The following is a 22,744-nucleotide window of genomic DNA, read 5'->3' as shown; positions in this document are numbered from 1 at the left end:
GTCCGGTATCACCACTCTAATCTCGGTCTGTCTTCATCTCTGTGACCCTGAACATGTCCCACCTGTTGCCATGCACACATACAAACAAGACAACAGCCGGATAACTCCGGTGAGATATAAATATCCTAGTATAAACAATGTATTAAATGCAATCATATAAATCATATATAAAAGCATAAACAAACATCAAAACATGTATCTAGTCTGACTACATGAATCAATGACTCGTGATCTAATCTTATCTTATCTCAAATCTAGGGATCCCAATCTAATTTAGACTTTGGTATGCTGTATCGAGTGTCTGAGATAGATGTCGATCTACATCTAAGGCTCTTCGATACACCGTAAGTCTAGAGTCTTATCGGTTCTGAGAAAGACTCGGCGGTTCTGCCCTAGCTAGGCTGATCTGCCCTAGACTCGGACTCTGACTCTGTTCTAAGTCATTACATGCACATATCAATCTGATAATCTGCAAATATCAATGCAATAAAGTAAAATATGTGATTTAGGGAAACTCAAGTCAAACCTAACTCGAGTTGTGCAATCCCGAATCAACATTTATTTATACCTTTCTCTTCTCGATCTGACGAAGACGAGGTCTTGTATTCCAATCTGTCCATACCCAGTCTGGTAATGAAAATCACATAATTACAATATCAGTATATAGCTCAATTCAAAACCTGTTCTGATCAATACTCAAATCAGTATATAATCTGATCCATATCTGAACAAGGTACAATCTAATTCATATCAATGATATTACGATACAAGTCGAAATCATTATCAAATCTGATCAGATGTCAGTCTGCTGATGTTTCGATGGCATAACAATACCATCTGAATAACCCCGTCAGTCTGTACATCACAAATATAATACCAGAATTCATAATCAATACTGGTACAACTTATAATCTCAACGCTAACACGAATCTTGATATCGAATCTCAACTAAATCTACTCTGAAATTCATAACAATTGTATAACCAGTCTATTCTTTAATCTGACTTCAATTATACAATGTTTACTGTAGCAGAAACATCATATCTGATTCATATTCAATTATGACAATATCATAATTTCAAATCATGTCTAAACGTAACAAAACTTACGTCCAGATGAAGCCTGCGTTGATAGGAACACAGTACCGAAGTCGGATTCAAAATCAGACGAACGGGTTCTTCACAAATTAATTTCGACTCTCAGAACTTCACAGCGTTTCCCTCGATTTCCTTTTTCTTCTGAAGGATTAGTTTTGGCATGTATATATATATATATATATATATATATATATATATATATATATATATATATATATATAAATATATATATATATATAACCGTAACATGCATGAAGACAAATGGCACACTCTTTGCACAACACGTCTCGCGCTCGGGCGGTAAGAAAGTACAGCTCGAGCGCGGCACTTTCTGTCCGGATGCTTAGCTTGTTACCCAATGGCGCTCGGGCGCCATACATTCTGCCCAAACTCTATAATTATGGTGCATTGGCGCTCGAGCGGTTCTTTTCTACCGCTCGGGCGCCAGATGTTCTGTCCAACATTTTAGCTTATAATGTATCAACGCCCGGCTTCACCTCTCATGTCTTATTTGGCTTCTGTGATATTTGCTAATCACAATTCGGACAACTAATCAACGTCTGATTACAGTAATTAAATCTCGGGCCTTACACCGCTGGTCTCTAGTCCTAGCATGCTAGGACTCCTTCCCAGCCCATAACCGAGACACATCTGTGACCCAAGCTATGGCATGCATCGATATTGCCTTAAACCGAGCCCCATGATCAAGACGTTTCGATTTCGGTCCCGACTTGTTTCTATTATCAGTTGCGGCTTGTTTTGTGATTCTATGACTCCTTAAACTCATGCAAATCATTCCTTTAACATATCCTAATCATGGCAGCCCCTTCTAGCACATATAAATCATGTTTTGGAACACAATCAAGCTTTAAAAAAATTCATGAAGATGCATGAACGAAAATGTACAAGGGTGCAACTTGTTTTTCATTCAAAACTCAATTAAATAAATACTATGGTGTGATAGATGAGTAAAAGGAGAATTATGGTGTGCCTTTGCGTTTTATACGCACGAAAAACCGTTGACGACGAAGAACGGATCGAAACCTTGGCTAGCTTCCCCTTGAACCCTTCCAAAATCCCTTCTCTTTGTGGTGTCTGTGCCGTGTGTGTTGTGTGCTTTTTGGGGAGAGTTTCTGAATTTAAAAAGTGGTTGGCCGTGAGTTTTCTTTTGCAAAGTGTAGCGTTTTAGCTTAATAAATACTAATTAATTTACTAACTAGACTTTAGGCCTATTAAGCCACTAAATTAAGCTGATTAGTTTTAATTAGGATTTCATAAAATATTAACAAAGTTTTTGTTTAAATAAATTTTTGAATTTATTAGTCGGTTGCCAAAAAGCTCGTATTTTAGTTGAAAAACCAACACCGATAAAATTACGTCCTAACGTATAAAATCACCTCAAATTCCCTTATTTTTAAAAATAAGAAAAAGCATCACCCATATTTTAAATAATCAAAAACAATCATTTAATAAAGACATTTTTTATTTTTTTGAGCACTCGGTCTCCGTTCCTCGAGCTCAACTCGAATAACCTTGAAAAATACATTTTAATGCAAAAATGTAGAAAAATATATTTTAAACATGAAAATATGCACAACATAATTAATTTATACAATTAAAACATTTTATTAAAATACAAGAGAATTTAATAATTACATGCATGTGCTTCGTGCGGACCTTTAAATTTTCGGGCGTTACAATCTCCCCCCCTTAAATTGAATTTCGTCCTCGAAATTCGCTTAGCCTTAAGAACCCAATGTTTAGACTTAGTTCTAGTATCCCAAAAATCCACAATTCCGCTACGCTACTCTAATAAAACTTAAATTCTAGAATGTCCTACTTCTCCTTGATCCCAATTAAATTTTTCTTCTAAATCCTTATTTTGCAATTCGCAACTTAAAACGACCCATAACAACTTAATGTTGTTACAATTATAACCTCGATTTTTAACTTCTCTTACAATTCGCAAGATAAAAATATGGATGACCACGCTTTTCGTATGTTACTTTTCTTATTTTATACCCAAAATTTTCATCAACTCGTCAAACTTCAATCTTAAATCCAAAATGCATCAGCTAATGCTTAGATTTTCAAGCCTAATATCGATTCATCCTTAAAAATCATCGATTAACATTACTTATCACATTATAACTAAAATATCCCAAGGTTCAAATATCTTAAAAGTCTAAATCATCAAAATTCTTATCATTTAAGACATCAATTATCACTTATTGCTAAACTAGTTCCCAAATTCCTTAAAAATTGCAAAATTAATTCTTAATTTCCTCAAAAATATCTTAATTAGTCCTTAATTTAAAAAATTCTATGATTAACCCATAAGTTCTTGGCATTCTTAATTTTCTTCTACTAGTTTCCATAACATAAATTTCGATAATTTAAACTTATACACCCAAAAATCAATTCATATAACCAGTCTTACCTTTCTTCAAAACTTAAAATCTCAATTTATACATTTTCTTACTCCCAAGTCGTCGCAAATCCTTAAATCATTATTCCTTACGTCTAATTCCCAAAATTTAATTCGACTTGTAACCATGAATCCTAAATATTTTCTTAAAAAATCTACGTGACCCATAAAACATTCATAATATTCATGATTAACTTATAGCCCAAAATGTAGAACATCAATACTAAAATCCAAAAATCAACATCGTCCAATTCCACCACAAAGCCAACATGCGTTGAAATCAAATAATTTATTAATTCATATCGTAACACGTATAAAAATTCTAAAGCATAAAAATCATATATTATCATAAAGCTATTAAACATGTGACGTAAACATATAATTCATGTACTTATGCAGGTATCATCATACCAAATCATATAAAGCATGCAAAAACTTACAAATTTGAAGTTTGACAACTGATCTTTCCGGCCCTGATGGTGGCACAACCCTTTACAGGACCTTTGCTCTGATACCAACTGAGACGTCCTTCCCTTTTTATTGCTTAAAAAGTACTAGAAATATTTTTTTAAAACACTCAATTTTCGGCCATGTATACTTGCCACATGAAAATATTATTATACCCCTTAAAATAAAATAACAACCATCTAGCATTTTGAAAATCAAGTGCAATAGTCATAAAAATGAAATCGACAACTATTTTACCGAACCTAAAAAGCAATAAGTTTGAAAAGTATAGCCCATACTAAACCTCTCAAAAATCTCTCAAAAGCATAAATAAATAGTCTTAAAAATCTTTAACATAAATCATGAGTCAAAAGTCGTAAATGCGGAATAATATAACCGCTGTTCATCGGGTTGTGTGCACCATCAGTCCAGTCAAATCATCCGTCAAGCCCACCCTCAACCTCACCTGCATCCATCACACCTAGTGAGTAAAAGACTCAAAACAACATAATCTTTGTAACAAACAATACGTAATACAGTCAACATATAAAACTGAAAAATACTTGTACTTAAAATATCGTTTTCATGAAGATGCATAAACTTAAAACATGAACATTTCATGACATGCAAACATGAATTTCCTTTTTCCTCAACATGACATGACATAAAACCTTTAACATAATCATGAAAATTTTCCTTTTCATTTTCCTTTTCCTCTGTTGAATTCAGATCGCTAATTGTGACTTTCCTGACATGACATGAACATGAAACATTGATGGATCCATCTACATGAAACCACATTACTGGGCGGCGGGGACATCAGCAACACTCTCACCGGTCAACTGAGCCTTGGCCTATCATGATTCGAATAGAAATACGATCGTCAGGGTTCTCTCTGGGGCTTTTCCCACAAATGGGTTCCCTCGGGGCCTTTTCCCCTCACGATATTCCCATTCTTACCGTTATAACAAAACCGTTACCACATATTCGTAATGATGAAAATACGATCGTCGGGCTCCCACTGGGACCATCACCCTCACGACATCTCCAACATTAACGAATTAGTCACAATTACTTCACTTCCTTCAACGTTTACGTTCTCATTACTTTATAAAAATCATGCATAACATAATATTTTTTCTTTTGAAACCAAGCATGCAACACGTCTTTTAAATGTCAACCTTAAATCATAAAAATTCATGGACATTTAAAAAAAATCATAATTTAATCATGAACATCTCATAAACATTCAAAAATAGTCATAATATCATAAAACAGCATTTAAGGCAATGCCATGACCTTTACTAATTTTTATGTGTAAAAGAATCGTTTTACCCCTAGACGTAAAATTCCTCGAATTTGACTTTTTCTTGTATTCATTGACTCTAACATGTCCCAAATAATTATTTAATCCTACATGAATTTTCTCGTATTATTATTTAGCTTAAACGAGGACTTTTAATTTAATCTTTAAATAAGACGTATTAACGCGTTTTAGTCACGAATTAAACCAAACCTTAATATAAAATTCCCAAATTAAAAACATAGACTTAAAATAATTATTTTAGCTTAACTCTAATTTTTCATAATTATATAAGGCATAAAACTAGGTGTTTCAATTAACTCGTTAATTAGCGTTTCGTGCGGCGATTAAATCCTGAATAAATCCAAAACTCGTTATTTTGATCCCAAATTTTTAACATAACATTTTTATGATTTATTCTACCTTTCCAAGTCATGAGTCGCACCCGTGGACCCATGGATTGAATTTTTAGCCTTTTAATTCTCGTTTTAGACCCTTTATTGAATGCACAGAGTCATCTCCTAATTTACTCGAGCCACGCCCGAGCCACCTGGAGCTAAAATCTAGACAACCCACCCAGGGACCCTAGTGAACAATCCCAGCCCGAAAACCCAGCCCTGGCCTGTAACGTCCCGAAAATCAGACTACGTATAAGCCATGCATAATTACTGTTATTTAAATTAAAATGATTTTTATGCATGAGAGTTTAAATTCATTCTTTTAAATTTATTGAGTCATGATTATTTATTTTTTTAAAAAATAGATGTTTAGTTTTATCTTTTCAGGATAAATACGCGAGGTCGGACCGGAGTTTGGAGATTAAATATAATATTAATAATAAGAAAAATATTCTTAAATTTAAATTAAGTCAAGGAATAATTTAATTTAAAGAAAAAGAATGTTCTTGGGATTTAATAAATTAATTAGAGCTAGGTTGGTAAATAAGTTCTTTAGGTTAATATTTAATTAAAGCTTAAATTAAAATATGTAAACATATGGGGATGAATTAATCTAGGTATAATATATTCAAGAAATTAAACATAACATTTGAATATTTAGATTTGAAGTCATGTATGCCATGCAAGGTTCTAAACAAGATTCTAAACTAAATTAATTTGTGAGTACATTAAAATATATATAATGGAGGTTTAAAATCTTAAACAATTAAAATGCAAATTTTAAACCATAAAATACCATTCAAAATAAGATGGAATTTTGTCAATACAATTCACAGGTGTAGTAACTTTTCCTTTCAAAGTACCTATAATGAGACTTCATGGTGTATTCATTTCCCATTGGTAATTCACTAAGTAGTAGTAAATTCAAATACTATAATTCATATCATTTTCCTCAAACCAAGATATAAGCAATATCGAACACCTGTAGTAGCAAAGAATCGGCTAAGCAAGGGAATGAGAATCATTTCAAAAATCCATTCAATTCTTGCACTTGTAACCTCCATCTTAATGCACTTCAATACCCATTTATCACCCCTTGAACCTTCATCTTCATTATCTCCATTTCCTACACACCCTACCATCGAAATCAGCAGAGAAACAACAGCTTAGAACCGAGATTCAGCAGCAATAAAATAAGAGAAGAAGAGGCATTTCAAATTCCTTCAAACCATGACTTGTAACTCCCAACTTAATGTATATTATGGCACCTTTAACACCTCCTATAACAGCCATCTCCATTGTCTAGCACATCCACACCATTACCTTCAAAATATCAGAGGAAAACAGCTGTTAAAAATCGTGAAAACAACAGCAAAACAGTAGCCGCCGCTCGTCTTCATCGTATCGATTTGTTTTTGTCAAAACAAATTCCAGGCATGTATATATTATTTCTTTGCTCTTCAATCAAGTCATAATAGATATTTTAAAACACTATATGATCAGAATTCATGAGGCAACACGAAATTTACAGCAACTTTTCAAGAAAACTGCATGTGACACTCACGGTTTTGATTTTGTACCTCATAGGTTTGCTGAGTTTTGCTGATTTCAGGATGTTGATCGGTTCCAGGCTCACATGGATACTACTAAGCATGAATTAGAATGTATTAGGGTGTTTTTAGTCCAATGGTTCAAGCCCATACACGCATAAACAAATAAATGACAGCATGCAACTTTTCCCTTAAGTGCAGAATTTGAGTCAAGGTTTTATCATTTGCTTGTTTAGGGTGAGAGTTCAAATCATGGCTGTCCTAGGGACTGTAGACGTGGTTAGAACCCTTCCATATCATGTCTAGGACGTGAACAAGGTGTCCTTTCAAGGCTTGGGTCAAGGTTCCCTCAGAATTTTTTTAAACAACCACACAAGTGCATATTTCAAATTTCATTTCCTGTGTTAATGGGTTTCGGTTTTTTGGGTGTGGTTTGTTTTGTGGTTGCTTTCTAGCCCTTAGCCATGGTCCAAGCCATGCCTTAGGATGTTGGTAAGAGTCCTTGGGCGGTGGTTTAAGCCCATAGTCATTTATTTCGGGATTTTCACCACAAACAAGTAAACTGCTACTGCTGCACTTTTCCAGCAGCTGTGAGCTTCGGTTTTGATGCTTGTATGAGTTCTTGGTTGGCTTTTAGCCCATAGCTTTGGACTGGACAGTACCTTAATGGGTTAGGAAGGTCATGTTTTTGGCCGTTCGTGATTTGGTCGAGTTTAGAGGTCGTACGAGAATTTACGGTGAAAGGTGCCAAAATGACTTTCGAAAGAGTGTTTTATGTTTTTGGATTCCTTTCACCTATTTTCGTGTTTTACAATTCTTGTGCATATTTTTCAGTAAGTTTGGGGTATTTGTAATCATGATTAAACGTCGGTTAATGTTGGTTCGGGTTAGTACGATACCATGATTGAAAAACCAAGTGGGTGGTCCTATTAGTCTCATTTTTGGTTCTATTGTTAAGTTTTTAATTCGGTTGTCAAGTTTAAATCAAGATTATATTATTTGCATGTGTCACATATTAGAAATAAGTCGCAACGAGCCTGGGAGCGATCCAACTCATCCAGTAAATATAAGGTTATAATTATATTACGTGCATAAAAATATAAAATGTTTATTTTTGAGATATATGCGATATGTCTTGTGGCCACCTTACGCTAATGGGTTTGGAAGTCGGTAGGCGCAACCGAGGACCTCTCCACCCGGTGACTTACGACCGGTTTATGATTATGTATGGGTACGGACATCCAGTCCAAGGGCTGTGATTGATCTCTACCGCCCAGTATACTGTGGTTTAGTCTGATCAGGCGCTTACGCTATGTTATGGGCCACTTGCTTAGAAACATTATCTCTACATGAAATTATGATATGTTATGACAGAGCTCTATGGAGCAAAGCTTTTACGTATGATTTTCAGATATGCATGTAATTATAATTATTCATGATACGATTTTCACCGTACGCCTTACGATACTCTATTTTTAAGTTGCATGCGATTTTATGATATATTTACTTGTTATTCACGATATATACATGTTGAGTCTTTAGACTCACTAGACTTGATTGTTGTAGGTACTGATGAGGTCGGGACGGAGGGCGTGGACCAGTGAGCGATCTTGGGACATCAGTAGTAAACCCGAGGACCTCATGATTTAGTTTATGCACCTTTTATTATTCAAACTCAGTTTTAATACGTTGGATTATTTTTAAGTTGATGTTTACGTTGGATTATTTAAAAAATTGTTGGTTGAAAACAATATTTGCTTCCGCTGTTAATTTAAAGTTTAAATTATTTACATGTTTATTTTATAAATGAGGCGAGTAATCTATTTATTTAGAAAAATTTTAATAATTCCGCAAAATTATGAATACGAGTTACGGGCCTTTACATGGCCCGCTCAAAAACCTCCTGTAACTGAGACCAAAATATGCACCTTTTTTCTTGCTCACACTAGTAATTTCCTAGTCAACCTAGGTCACCTCCAGCCGAGCCACACCCGATCCCAGCCAACCCTCACCACCCCTCGACCAAGCCCAGACCCTGCCAAGACCAGCCCAAGCCCTGGACCCCGCTCACGAAGCACCTGAATCAGGAAAGCCACCTGGTCGTGACTCTATGATGCAGCCCTCACGTTTTCTGTTGCTAGCCACCCTACCATCAAGCCACCCCTTGAACCATCCCCCCAAGAACTCTCATAGGACCCTAACCACTTGACCTACCCCAGCCCAAGCCCTCGGGCCGAACCCCTTAGCCATCTGTGCAACAGCAATCACTAGCGCGTTCCCCTTGCCGCTCTCGTTCAGGTGGAGTCCTAGCTTGATAGGACTCCTCCCCAGCCCCTGGTCTCGAGTCTTAGCATGCTAGGACTCCTTCCCAGCCCCTAACCGAGACCCAGCTGTGACCAAAGCTAGGCCATGCATCGATATTCCCTTAAACCGAGCCCCATGATCAAGACGTTTCGATTTCTGTCCCGACTTGTTTCTATTATCAGTTGCGGCTTGTTTTTTAGTTCTATGACTCCTTAAACTCATGCAAAACATTCCTATAACATATCCTAATCATGGCAGCCCCTTCTAGCACATAGAAATCATGTTTTGCAACACAATCAAGCTTTAAAAAAATTCATGAAGATGCTTGAACAAAAATGTTCAAGGGTGCAACTTGTTTTTCATTCAAAACTCAAATAAATAAATATTATGGTGTGATAGATGAGTAAAAGGAGAATTATGGCGTGCTTTTGCGTTTTATACGCACGAAAAACCGTTGACGACGAAGAACGGATCGAAACCTTGGCTAGCTTCCCCTTGAACCCTTCGAAAATCCCTTCTCTTTGTGGTGTGTGTGCCGTGTGTGTTGTGTGCTTTTTGGGGAGAGTTTATGAATTTAAAAAGTGGGTGGCCGTGAGTTTTCTTTTGCAAAGTGTAGAGTTTTAACTTAATAAATACTAATTAATTTACTAACTAGGCTTTATGCTTATTAAGCCACTAAATTAAGCTCATTAGTTTTAATTAGGATTTCATAAAATATTATCAAAGTTTTTGTTTAAATAAATTTGTGAATTTATTAGTCGGGTTTCCAAAAAGCTAGTACTTTAGTTGAAAACCAACACCGATAAAATTTACGTCCCGACGTATAAAATCACCTCAAAATCCTTTATTTTTAAAAATAAGCAAGAGCATCACCCATATTTTAAATAATCAAAAACAATCATTTAATAAAAACATTTTCTATTTTTTCAGCCCTCGGTCTCCGTTCCTCGATCGCAACTCGATTAACCTTTAAAAATACATTTTAATGCAACAATGTAGAAAAATATATTTTAAACATGAAAATATGCACAACAAAATTAATTTATGCAATTAAAACATTTAATTAAAATACAAGAGAATTTAATATTTGCATGAATGTGGTTCGCCTGGACTTTTAAATTTTCGGGGCATTACAATCTCCCCATCTTAAATTGAATTTCGTCCCCGAAATTCGCTTAACCTTAAGAACCCAACGTTTAGACTTAGTTCTAGTATCTCAAAATTCCACGTTTCCGCTGCGCTACTCTGATAAAACTTAAACACTAGAATTTCCTACGTCTCCTTGATCCCAATTAAATTTTTCTTCTTAATCGTTATTTTGCAATTCGTAACTTAAAACGAACCATAAGAACTTAATGTTGTTACTATTATAACCTCGAATTTCAACTTCTCTTACAATTCCCGAGATAAAAATATGGATGACCACGCTTATCGTATGTTACTTTCCTTATTTTATACCCAAAATTTTAATCAACTCATCAAATTTCAATCTTAAATCCAAAACGCGTCTGCTAACGCTTAAATTTTCAAGCTTAATATCGATTTATGCTTAAAAATCATCGATTAACATTCCTTATCACATTATAACTAAAATATCCCAATGTTCAAATATTCTTAAAAGTCTAAATCATCAAAATTCTTATCATTTAAGCCATCAATTATCACTTATTGCTAAACTAGTTCCAAAATTCCTTAAAAATTACAAAATTAATTCTTAATTTCCTCAAAATTATCTTAATTAGTCCTTAATTTCAAAAATTCTATGATTAACCCATAAGTTCTTTGCATTTTTAATTCTCTTCTACAGGTTTCCATAACATAAATTTCGATAATTTAAACTTATTCACCCAAAAATCAATTCCTATAACCAGTCTTACCTTTCTTCAAAACTTAAAATCTCAATTTATACATTTTCTTACTCCCAATTCGTTGCAAATCCTTAAATCATTATTCTTTACGTTTAATTCCAAAATCTAATGGACTAGTAACCATGAATCCTAAATATTTTTTTTAGAAAATCTACGTGTCCCATAAAACATTCATAATATTCACGATTAACTTATAGCCCAAAACGTAGAACATCAATACTAAAACCCAGAAATCAACATCGTCCAATTCCGCCACGAAGCCAACATGCGTTGAAATCAAATAATTTCTTAATTCATATCGTAACACGTATAAAAATTTTAAAGCATAATAATCATATATTATCATAAAGCTATTAAACATGTGACGTAAACATATAATTCATGTATTTATTGTGGGGACCGGACGCTAATCAAGTTCATAATCGTCATTGGGATAATTTAATCAATTATAATAAACAGGGTCTAAATTTTTTTTTAAATGCTGAACGTAATGGAAATCATACTAATATACATATCAGTATATAACAAGGTACAAGTCATGTACAACATATATTCAATACAGACTAAGGTTCAACAACTAACTACCAAGTGTTCAAACCCTATCTACAGCAACGTCAAAGTCCGTGGTCTCCACTATAATCATGATCTCTCGTCATCTTCTCGAGCCTGATCCTGTCCCACCTGTTGTCATGCACACATACAAACACGACAACAGCCGGATAATTCCGGTGAGAATATAATCTCAGTATAAATCAACGAACATGCAATCATATAATCAATATAAAGCATGAAACAGATATATATCAAAGTCTGAAACATAATTAATATCAACTATCAATTATCATCGTGACTCCGCGATTCAGACTAGACTCAATCCTAATCTAGGGATCCCGATTTCCAAACGTTGGCATTCCATATCGATCACCAGTAATAGAAGAAACTCCAATTCTATCCACATCGATAGCCAATCATCCGGTGACAGACTTTGGCACTATCGCCAATACACTAACTTGTGACATCGTGCAATGTGCCCGTGGCGATCCCACCACTATCAGGCACTTCTGTCACAAGATTACTCATCTAATACATGCTTCCTACAAATCAATAGAACATCATATAATAATCAAATCAATGCATACAATAACAATAAGTATGTGATTTATGGAACCCAAGTATATCCTACTTGATTCGATCTCCCAATACCATATTGACTTATACCTTTCGTTTATAGTCTCGGTCTGAAGCAATAACCGTTCTGGACTCAAGACTGTCTCTATAAATCTGAAACGACATATCGAGAATCATAATATCAATATTCCATCTCAATTCAACACTGAATCTGATTAATCTGGATTTAATTCTAATCACGGCATAACGGCACAATCTCAGTATCCCCGTCAATACCATATCAATAGACATCAATTACAAATCATAACTCATATCCGAAACAATCTATAATTCATTCATAATCCAAATTTGTCCAATATCAATCGATATATTCTGAAAAATCATAACAATTTCATAATCAATCCGTTTCTCAATCTCACTTCAATTTTATGATGTCTAACATGCCAAGAACATCATATATGAAGTGTATTCGATTCCAACAATATCATAATTTCAAAACCTATCAAAACGTAACAAAACTTACGTCAAGTTGTAGCCTACGTTGATAGGAGCACAGTACTGAAGTCAGATTCAAAATCTAACAGAAGGATTTATCGTAAATCAAAATATAAAATCAAGAACTTGGAGTTGGCCTCGGTTTTCCCTTCTCCCTTCTTTTTTCGTCTGAAGGACGCTTGTTATTATATATATATATATATATACAATGCATGCAAGGGGCAAGTGGCTCATCCTTTGTAAAACATGTCTCGCGCATATGCGCGAGACAGTATGTCTCGGCGCGTTGACGGCACAACACCTCGCGCATATGCACGCCCTCATTAGGCGCATATGCGCGAGGCCCTTGGTCACTTTGCCCCACTCTCGGGTACCCTCGCGCATATGCGCGAGGTTCTCTGGATATCTCGCACATACGCGAACGGCTGGGTCGCGCATATGCGCGAGAGCTCAGCCGGGCGCATATGCGCGAGAGCTCATCCTCGCACATACATCTTTTCATGCTGAATTCAAAATGTGTCCCAATTAATCCTCTCATAATCTCCTCAATTAATTAAAAAATCATTTCAGATTAATAACGTAGCAAATTCGGGACATTACACTTATGCAGGTATCATCATACGGAATCATATAAAGCATGTAAAAACTTACAAATTTGAAGCTTGACGATTGATCTTTCTGGCGCTGATGGTGGCACAACCCTTTACAGGACCTTTGCTCTGATACCAACTGAGACGTCCTGCCCTTTTTATTGCTTAAAAAGTATTAAAAATATTTTTTTAAAAACACTCAATTTTCGGCCATGTATACTTGCCACATGAAAATATTTTTATAGAATATTTTACCCCTTAAAATAAAATAACAACCATCTAGCATTTTGAAAATCAAGTGCAATAGTCATAAAATGAAATCGACAACTGTTTTACCGAACCTAAAAAGCAATAAGTTTGAAAAGTATAGCTCATACTAAACCTCTCAAAAATCTCTCAAAAGCAAAAATAAAATGCCTTAAAAATCCTTAACATAAATCATGAGTCAAAATTCGTAAATGCGGAATAATAGAAGCGCCGGTCCTCGGGTTGTGTGCGCCATCAGTCCAGTCAAATCATCCGTCAAGCCCACCCTCAACCTCACCTGCATCCATCACACCTAGTGAGTCTAAAGACTCAACACAGCATAATCTTTGTATCAAATAATACGTAATACAGTCAACATATAAAAGTGAAAAATACTTGTACTTAAAATATCGTTTTCATGAAGATGCATAAACTTTAAACATGAACATTTCGTGACATGCAAACATGAATTTCCTTTTTCCTCAACATGACATGACATAAAACCTTTAACATGATCATGAACATTTTCTTTTCGTTTTCCTTTTCCTTTGTTGAATTCAGATCGTTAATTGTGACTTTCCTAACATGAAATGAACATGAAAAATCGATGGATCCATCTACATGAAACCACACTACTGGGCGACGGGGACATCAGTAACAGTTTCACCGATCAACTGAGCCTTGGCCTATCATGATTCGAATAGAAATACGATCTTCGGGGTTCCCTCTGGGGCATTTTCCCACAAATGGGTTCCCTCGGGGGCCTTTACCCCTCACGATATTCTCATTCTTACCGTTACCACAAAACCGTTACCACATATTCGTAATGATAAAAATACGATCGTTGGGCTCCCACTGGGACCATCACCCTCACGACATTTCCAACATAAACGAATTAGCCACAATTACTTCACTTCCTTCAACGTTTACGTTCTCATTACTTTATAAAAATCATGCATAACATAATATTTTTGCTTTTGAAACCAAGCATGCAACACGCCATTTAAACGTCAACCTTAATCATAAAAATTCATGGACATTTAAAAAAATCATAATTTAATCATGAACATCTCATAAACATTCAAAAATAGTCATAATATCATAAAATAGCATTTATGGCACTACCATGACCTTTACTAATTTTTAGGTGTAAAAAACCGTTTTACCCCTAGACGTAAAATTCCTCGAATTTGACTTTTTCTTGAATTCATTGACTCTATCATGTCTCTAATAATTATTTAAGCCTACATGAATTATCTCGTATTTTTATTTAGCTTTAAACAAAGACTTTTAATTTAATCTTTAAATAAGACGTATTAACGCGTTTCCATCACGAATTAAACCAAACCTTAATATAAAATTCCCAAATTAAAAACTTAGACTTCTAATAATTATTTAAGCTTAACTATAATTTTTCATAATTTTATAAGGCTTAAAACTATGCGTTTCAATTAACTCGTTAATTAGCGTTTCGTGCGGCGATTAAATCCTGAATCAATCCAAAACTCGTTGATAAATACTAATTAATTTACTAACTAGGCTTTAGACCTATTAAGCCACTAAATTAAGCCCATTAGTTTTAATTATGATTTCATAAAATATTAACAAAGTTTTTGTTTAAATAAATTTATGAATTTATTAGTCGGGTTGCCAAAAAGCTCGTATTTTAGTTGAAAAACCAACACCGATAAAATTATCGTCCCGACGTATAAAATCACCTCAAAACCCCTTATTTTTAAAAATAAGAAAAAGCATCACCCATATTTTAAATAATCAAAAACAATCATTTAATAAAAATATTTTCTAGTTTTTCAGCCCTCGGTCTCCGTTCCTCAATCGCAACTCGAATAACCTTTAAAAATACATTTTAATGCAACAATGTAGAAAAATATATTTTAAACATGAAAATATGCACAACATAATTAATTTATGCAATTAAAATATTTAATTAAAATACAAGAGAATTTAATAATTGAATACATGTGGTTCGCGTGGACCTTTAAATTTTCAGGGCATTACATATGATATTCTAGATCACTCGGGACTTGACCTCGTTTAATAATCGTACTAAGCCATGATATAGAACCCCAAAAAAATCCTATATTTTTACATAAATAAATTTTAACCATCGTACTAAACAATGATATAGAACTCCGAAACAAATCCAAAAAAAAAAAATTATTTATTTATATATTTTTTTTACATTTTTTAAGGGGTACACGGACTCCGTGTAGAGTCCGGGTAGGCAATGGAATTTCGTATTTTTGAAGGAAAAAGGACATGGACTTCATGTCGGGTTCCGGGTATCCTCTGTTTTTGGAAATTCACGAAAAATTCACTAATTTATTGATTCATCCTTCCAATCCAAGCCTTAGGACCATGAACCAACACCTCAAGACGCATCCTATGATGTTATTATATTGATTCAAACCCGTACAAACACCCAAACGTCCCCAAGAATCGACAAGCAACTTCAATACAACAATAACCCGTAATTCGACATCGTTTCGCTTCCTAAGACTTCTATTGCATCCCAAGCCAATCCCAACCAAAACGAACCACCGAATAACACATAAATATATCCTATAACATATCTAAATGCAGTAGCACAAGCCCGGCGGTGCCCAATGAAGCCTGCAACAAATAACTTCAAGAACATGTCAAGAACACATTTTCATAAAATTCGCAGTTTGAGCAGTCCCACGAAAACGATCATAACTCACTCATTTATTATCCAAATATTTCGAATTTACCGTCAAATCGAAGCTATCAAAAAGTTATATGTTTCATATGTTGACAGTTTTTCCAGAAACTCGACCGAAAAATCGCAGTAATTCAAATGACAGCAAATTATGAGATTTAGATCTACAAACGTTTCAAAAATCGATCCAACAATTTTCTGCTCAAACTTTGCACATCAAACATGGATTTTTACGCATAATAAACAACGCAACACATAATATGACGAGATCGATGCATGAAAAATAGAATATACATGCCTTTAAATCTTTAACGTTACCGAACGACGACACCGAAGCGGGAAAAAAGCGAGTTTTGATCCGGGACGAACGTGGCGCGATTTTCTTACAACGAAAGTGGCGAAAAATTGTTGGAAATCGTGGGGAATAGGGACGGCAGCTCTTCCTTCTAAGAACCCTAGGTTTTGCTCTCCAAAAATATTAAAAATCTGAATGGAATATGTGTGCATGTGTTATGGGTGATAAAACGTGTATGTGTGTGTGTTTAGTTAAAGTAGGGGACTAAAATATTGCTTAATCAATAATTAACAACTAATTAAAATACCAACCTTCCCCTAACTTTAAATAACAACTCTTGATTTAAAATATAATGTACAAATGACAAAACCTTAAAACTTTAAAGTCATAAAATCACCTAATAATTAAATTAGGCTTTTAAAATGTTAAAAATTAAATAAACCTTTTAAAATACCCCAAACTCAACTTAAAATAAAATACCATATTTTAAAAATTACCAAAATCGTCGTCGGTCTCTTTTCCTCGATCCTGCATCGAATAATCGCCTGAAACATGAAACTTGAGAAACATTTTAACGTGTATCACATAAACATAAATAATTTAAAATAATGCAAAAAAATCATGCATTGATAAAAATTATTTTTAAATTTAAAGAAATGAATTAACAATCTTTTACTTCTTTTACTATTTATTAAGTTTAAGCATCACATAGAAACTGTCGTGTCTTGGTCTGTTTTCTAATTACCCAAAATTGCCCCTAAACCCACCCACGTTCTTTTATTTTTCCTTCTCAAATCATTTTTCCCTTTTCAATCACAGATTGCGTTTTCTTTTTATCTCTCACCAATTCACGCTCTTCTCAACTCAAACCCATCCTTTTGTCTCAAACAGAACAATCGAAACAACAGTTTCTCTCAAACAGAAAAATTGCAAATCAAGATGGTTGTTGCTTCTTCTTCGACTATCAAAAATTATCAACCTCATCGTCCATTTATTTTTCTTTCGATACAAATAAAAAAACCCACAACACTGTTGATTTTCAAAATCTTCGGTTGTAGCTTCTGACGAAGTAAATTTCTACATACGGCGATACTCATGGAAGTAAGTGTCTTTTGGATCGTGTTATTTATGAGATAATCGCATATCCAAGCACCTATTTAACAATGCTATGCTTTGTTATTTAATTCACGTAGGCGCCTATTAATTTTAAATTCATTGTTGCATTTATTCAAAGACAGTGCATACAAAATTTTAGCATACTATTTGAGGTGTTAGCTTCTATATGATGTGAGCTTCTCATAAATCTAAATTGTGTGTTTTCTACCTAATTCAGCAATTTATTCTAGCGATATACGATTACAATTGTTAATCGATTATATTTCCACCGAGTTGCAGAATCTCATTTATGCCTTTTTCTCCCTTCCATCATTCTGCCAGATCCCGTGTTATTTCATAGAATGGCCATAAACGGTGACAATGGGCTTTTAATGTTAAGGTTTCACATGATTTACTAAGTTTATGAGTGATATCACCGCATGGAAGCTTGCTCCAACAAGATAAAACAAAGAAATAACATACTTATTGGTCAGGCATTAACCATTTCAATCGCCTATGCAGGTACGCACCTATTTGACAATGCTCTATTTTGTTGTTTAACTCATGTCAACAACTAGTAGTTTTATGATTATTATTGAGTTTGTTAACAGACATTATAGACATAGTTTTATCAAACTATTCGGGTTTGGTTTCTATCTATCACTATAATCTTTTAAAAATAATTTCATGTCATTGTTTCTCATCGATTTTTCATCATGTTATCTCATTTGCAGAGATTTTGTGAAGATTCGTCAATGCATTAGCAATTTTACGTAACAAGATTTTCATTTTTATTTTATTTCGCCTTTACTGTCAAGGTTCATTGATGAATTAGCGATTTAGAGTAAAAATCTTTTCATTTTTCTTTTTATTTGCCTTGATTGATATCTATCCTACGACCCTTCTTGAAAAACTTAAAGAAAATCTTATCAATTTCGAGTTATGTTAATTTTTATATTTTCCTTGCTTTGGTTTCTATCTATACCTCTATCTATACCTATGATCCCTTCTGAAAAATTTAGACAAATCCGATCATTTTCGGGTTATGTTAAATTTTTTATTTGCATTTGATTTGGTTGGTATCTATACTTACGGTCCTTTCTAAATAAATTCAAAGAAAATCCAATCGTTTTGGGTTATGTTATTTTTATTTCTCATGATTTGGTTTCTTTCTGTTCCTACGATCTTTCAAAGATCATTTCTTCATGACGTTGTTTCTCATATTATGTTCTCATTTTCAGAGATTTTGTGAAGATTCATCGAGGAATTAAGATTTATCATCCAAAGTTATTCATTTTTCTTATCTCGATTAAGGTTGCAGTAGCTACAGCTCATTCGCCAATCATTTATTGTGATTTCAAAACATCAAACATTTTTTGTTAATTTAGTTAAAATTATATATATTATACTTGGTGTTCTTTACTTCTTTTTCTATCTAATTTATGATGATATAAGTCATGATTTTGATGTTTGTGTACGAATTTCAAGAAAAGTTATCGAACTTTGGGTTGGCAAAATTGGATCCATGTTCCAGACTTTTTTATTCTTTCATTCACGTTGCTCCTATTTTTTCTCCCAATTCCCCCATGTTCCTCTTCGGTAGTCTGACTGCCTACATTCTTCTCTTCCACGTGAGCATGACCATTTAAAATTTTAAGACACTATAATTAATTTCCATTTGTTGCTCTCAATTTACTATTATTTGTTGTTTATATGCATATCTTAATATGATTGTATGAATATTTGGATTGTTGATATTTCACAATCTAATTCAATAATTCAGATATCACGAGATTTGAAATGCGTAGATGTGATGTTAAATATCTAATTTTTACTATAATTTTTTTCTCTTATCTTCAAGTATTGGCTAGGATTAATGGATTAATCTTTAGCTTCAAGAGTCTATTCAACCGTTCGAATCTTGGTTGGATAAATGTTAAGCATGTATGGGTATAAAACTTAAATGTTACGCAAAGTATCTTAAGATTAGAATTGAATAACATGTGCAAAGTACTTTTTTATTGTAAAGTTGTCGTTTGGATTTGAGGCTTTGCCCTCAGGGTGACATCATTACTCTAGATTCAAAATATGTTGGAAATATATTATTTTTTGAAATCCTAAAATAATAATATATCTTTCATATGTTGTTGAAAATTATATATCAAATATTGTATCATTTAAAATACCAATAATTCCACCAAAGTCATTGCATTCTCATAAATGTGTGTTTTATTTTTTTGAGAAAGCAATATGTGTCATGACAAATTTAATTTAATTAATGCATTTGTATTTGTTTCATAATTAGTCAGTTATTGTTTGTTTCCTATCATTAGTTATTGGCAAAAACTTGTGTGAGACGGTCTCACAAGTATTATTTGTGAGACGGATCTCTTATTTGGGTCACCCATGAAAAAGTATCACTTTTTATGCTAAGAATATTACTTTTTATTGTGAATATGGATATGGTTGACCCGTCTCACAGATTATAATCCGTGAGACGGTCTCACATGAGACTCACTCTTAGTTATTTTATTGATTTTTTTCATCATTTTGATTTGTTTAGTTTTTTTTACAATATCATGTTTCTCTCCGTAGAAAATCTGTTATATGAAACTAAATCCAATGTTTAAGATTGTGATTGAATCATATGAAATTAATGGGTTTCCTTAACTAATAGAGTTGTAACTCGATTAATAAATTGCATAAGTTCTCGCTCCAGTCTTCATCTCTTTCAAAAAATCCAATATATTTTTTATAATCTAAGATGCAACTTTGGGAAAAAAATTTAAGATTTTGCAAATGTGAAGAGATTGATCACTGAAGATTTAACGATTTTCAACCAATTTTCCATACTTTTCGGTCTTCACCATTCAGAGCCTCCACAGATGTAACTATTGTCTTTTTATTACTTAAAGAGCTTGCTCAAGTATGTTTAACTTAATTTTATATATGTTTTTTGTTTAATATTCTGATTATCAATTTTTGGTTTGCTTATTTTTTGTTTTTATTCTATTTGTTAGTTTTCACAATCTTTTTCATTTTTCACGGTTTTAATAGGAGGTTGTACTATTAGCCTAATTCAAGCAACTAGAAATTAGGGGAGAGATGAAGTCATGAGATTTTCAGCTTCTCCGACGAAAGGCAATTCAGATTCATGTTGTTAGCGCTTTGCCATAGGGATGACAATGGGTAGGGTATGAGTCAGATTTCATACATTCATCTCCATACTTATTTATTAAATTCATCCCATCCCCATACCCATTCATACTGTTTGGTATGCTGGATAAAAGTGGGATGAGAACAAATTTTTAATAATCCCATGTTTTTCTCAATTTTGTGGTAACCAACTATCATCTCATGGCCCGTGATACTATTACATATGACTACATATGGGTTAGATGAAAAATCACTCCAAGCCCAAGGGATGTGAGGTGGATTAACGTTATATCTCTGCAATTTGACAAATATACCCTTCTCCTCAACAAAAAAAACACTACTCCACGTGAGAGGCATTTGTGCAATTGACAAGGGTATTTAAGAGATTATGTAATAATAAACACAATAATCCTACAAAATTAAATACATACCAAACAACATATTATTCATCATTATATATTACTCATTCATATCTCATCATGTTTTTATCACACTTCTATTCATCCTTCATACATCTCATCCATCGTACCAAACGGTATCATTGGGTATTGAATTTCATCCCCATCCCCATACTCATCGGATTATCGGATACCCATACCCTACCCAAATACCCTATTATCATATACAATTGAATTTTTTCAAATTTAAATTGTTTCAATGAAGTTATAAATAGTTAAAAAATTATTTAAATGAACAATATGAAAAATTATTAATGATACAAATTCGCAAAATAAACTTTATAGAAAAAATAACAAAATATTAAAAATAGTTTATGATAGTTGAATAAAAGTACGCAATTCAACAAAAATAAAATATTTTTCAATTTTTGAAGTCAAATATGGAATAAACTTACCAATGGAGAAGATGAAAAATTGAATGAAAATAAAAGAGCGGTAAAACCTTGAAACGTAAAAGTGAAAGCGAAAGGGAAGAGAAAAGAAAACGTATCGATTTAATTGAATTTGAGTAGATGTGTAGTATCCCGATGCCTAATTTGAGTTAATTATTGGATTAATTATATTTCGGTGGGATCGGAAGGACCGAACAGAGTTCGGATCGTCCGAAGCGGGTTCGGATCGTTCGAAGAGGGTTCGAATCGTCCGAAGACAGGTGGCTGGACACGTGGAAGACATGCAGAGTTCGGATCGTCCGATCAGGGTTCGGATCGTCCGAAGACAGGTGTCTGGACACGTGGAAGACATGCAGGGTTCGGATCGTCCGATAAGGGTTCGGAAGGTCCGAAGTGTACAGTGGATCGGATCGTCCGAAGTGGATCGGATCGTCCGATCGTTGTCTATAAATAGAGGCGCGAGGCTTCATTTGTTACTCGCCAATTCCGAGTGTTCCAGAGCGTTTTAGTCGTTTCTGATGGGTTTCTAGTCTTTTCCCGAGGTTTAGGCACTAGCGGGGAGCTACTGGTTTTGTAGCGGAGCTGTGCTCTAGTTGGGAGCTAGCGGCATCAGTGGGCTGACTACGGACGCAGACTTGATTCTAGGACTGATTGTTAGGATCTACTGGTTTGAGGTACGAAAGTACTATCCGAGATAGCAGGATTGAGTATGCTTTACTATGTGTTGCATGTTTATATGTTGCATTATTATCTGTCATATGATGCATGGTTTATTATGCGGCATTTGCATAAT

The 22,744-nt window shown here is 34.0% G+C and overlaps 1 long non-coding RNA gene across 1 annotated transcript; it reads left to right on the top strand.

The window, feature by feature from the left end:
• The first annotated feature begins 17,965 nt into the window (after positions 1–17,965).
• LOC140833331 (uncharacterized) lies at positions 17,966–19,255 on the top strand. Its single transcript, XR_012118413.1, has 3 exons — positions 17,966–18,467; positions 18,680–18,718; positions 19,187–19,255. It is a non-coding gene; the product is annotated as an uncharacterized lncRNA (long non-coding RNA).
• Positions 19,256–22,744: the final 3,489 nt, after the last annotated feature.

The sequence above is a fragment of the Primulina eburnea genome, chromosome 6, assembly GCF_022965805.1.
Source record: "Primulina eburnea isolate SZY01 chromosome 6, ASM2296580v1, whole genome shotgun sequence".
Taxonomy (NCBI): domain Eukaryota; kingdom Viridiplantae; phylum Streptophyta; class Magnoliopsida; order Lamiales; family Gesneriaceae; genus Primulina; species Primulina eburnea.
Note: the sequence above shows the minus strand (reverse complement) of the source record. Positions and strands in the feature narration are given on the sequence as shown.